We start from the raw sequence: 2,637 nt of genomic DNA, 5'->3' as shown, positions 1-2,637 counted from the left end.
CTCATTAACTACTTTGTATTTTCTACAAAAGACCAGCATATTCTTAAATTGTCTATCACCCCAATTGAATATATTTTTCACAGAATTACTAATTTTTGAAAGGGAGTAATAAATTTTAAATACATAGTAATTAAGAGTTGTCCGAGATTTTTAAGATTTGTTATAGGATTTAGAGGTAGCTCACGTATGGATATAAGAAGCTATGTGTGTTTAGTATCCGGGTAAATATGAAATTTCTCTCTCAACTTCGAGATTGAGATATTTATAAGATTTTTTAGCTTAGATATCGAACGCATAGGAAATAACAACTACTCAAGAAAGAACACGGGAGTGGACAGTTAATCCTATGTTATTTAGGAGAACATAGTTGCTTTCCCTTTGATTTCTTCTTCACCGTTGTGGACTAGGGACATGTCATTTCCTACATTTTCTCTCTTCAGGCGAGTTATTCAAGAAGTAAGTGACGTAATTGAGGAAATAGCGTCACATATAGGAAACATGCGATGGATCTAGCAAACGGACGATCCGAAAGGCGTGGTGGACAAGCTATTATATCACTTTCCTCCTATGTTGCCCCTATTGGACCCTTTACAAATATACAAATACACAATTTCTCAACCATGAGGGATTGGAAAGGAAAAAGTGATTTAGCATTGTTTTTTCTTTTCTTATTTGAATAAATCCCTATGGTACATCTAGGGTGAGTTTTTCATTTATAGGGTGAAGTGTACATGTCGCAAAATTATGTTTTTGGAAGTGATTTGAAAATTAAATCAAGATTCGTTGCGAAAAGATACAATTAACAGGAAGTCATATATTTCATTTAGGCTTATGCCCTTGTATCTAAATAAGAAGCCATAAAGATGCATCTAACTTTGCCACGGCATTATGATTTTTAAACTCTTCCAAATAAATATAAAAGTGTGTTTCTAAATGGTCACATCCATAATAAAGTGCATGTTGATCATCCTCCCACTTTTATAAACTCTTATTTTCAACTAAAAAGGCTCTTTAAGATCTGAAACAAGTCCATATAGTTTGGTATGATAGTCTAAGCAATTTTTGCTTGAAAACAAGTTTCTAAAAGGGAAAGATTACATCTCTTTTTCAAAACAAGCATGTCATCTTACTTAGGGACGACAAAATGGGTCGGACTAATTGGGTTGGTCTGAAAGCCCGAAAATAATTCCGATATCGAACATGAAAATTAAAGCCTGTTTATTATCTGGACTTTCAAACTCGATCCGTTAAAAGTCCAAAGTCCAATCGGGCTAGCCCGACCGAGTTGCGGGTAGCCCGTTTATTTTCTTAAAACAATTTTGATAAAAAATCTAATAGACTCTACTATTAATGTTATTTTTTTAAAATATAATTTTTTTTACCTAAGACAAATTCAGTCAAATTATTAATTTATAAAAAGAAATTTCTCTAGCTAAGTGGATAAGACATTAGACTCTAATGCAGTGTTGTGAGTTCAAATGCCACTAGCTTTATTGACATTGTAATAGATATTACTAAAGGTCTCACATTAACACTTGTTTTACACTTCCAATAATTTAGAGATAAAAGAGGTAAATAAAAGTTAGAGGAGAGAGGAATTTTTTCACTTTCGTTATAATTTCTTCATCTAATTGTTTGCTTGTTGCAACAATTTCATTCCTAAAAAACAGTATTTACAAACTCGGTAATTTAATAACCTCCATCAATAGTTTGCTTCATAACTTTGAATTGAAACAATTATAAAAAAATTATAACAGTTTTAATTAAATGTTTGTATCAATTAAAATGTAAAAATAATCACAATCCACTCAACAAAAATGCAGACCAATTAATGGAGAAAAATGAAGAAAAAAACTCAAATTTAGGAAGATCATAATACTAATATAATGAAATGATATGAATTTCTTCAATTGTTTTAAAAAAATTCGGACTTGTTGAACATTTGAGATACCTAAAAAAATCCAACTAACACTATAATATTTAAAGAAATACGTGAAGGGTCGTTACCAGAAGCAGACGTATCCAAGGAGAAACACATTAAGCTTAACTCGCAGGGAAGACAAAGATAATCACGATAAGGAGGATGATCATCAACCTAGGGGCACTATTAACACCATAAATGAAGGTCTCTATGAGGGAGGTGAGTCTAGTTCATTAAGGAGACGATAAGTAAGATAGTTTAATCACGTGTTTAACTAATTTTGGAAAATGTCACTCCTTTAAACCACAGATCTCACTTTCTCAACAAGAAATAAGAAAGAAGTCATTCCCCAAAAAAATGAACTAAATTGTAACACCCCAAATGCTACCCGAAAATATCATGCGAGAAATCAGAGTATTTTGAAAACTATCAACAAGCATTTGGGATATCACATTTACTTCATATAAACAACTCATAAACAGATACATAGCACTTTAATCTCAGAGAAGCACAAAATAACTTATAACAGCTTTTAGACAAACCAACTTCATTTTAATATGCAGCGGAATCATAACATTCAGGTTTATAAACAAATCATCTTATTTAACCGGAAACAACTTCAAACATCATAGTACTTCTCATTATCCAATTTGGAACTCAACAACTAAAATATGAACAACATAGAAACAACAATATAGAAAATCCCCCGAGTGCTA

This window comes from Vicia villosa, linkage group LG6 (genome assembly GCF_029867415.1).
Source record: "Vicia villosa cultivar HV-30 ecotype Madison, WI linkage group LG6, Vvil1.0, whole genome shotgun sequence".
Lineage (NCBI taxonomy): Eukaryota > Viridiplantae > Streptophyta > Magnoliopsida > Fabales > Fabaceae > Vicia > Vicia villosa.
This window is presented reverse-complemented; position numbering follows the sequence as displayed.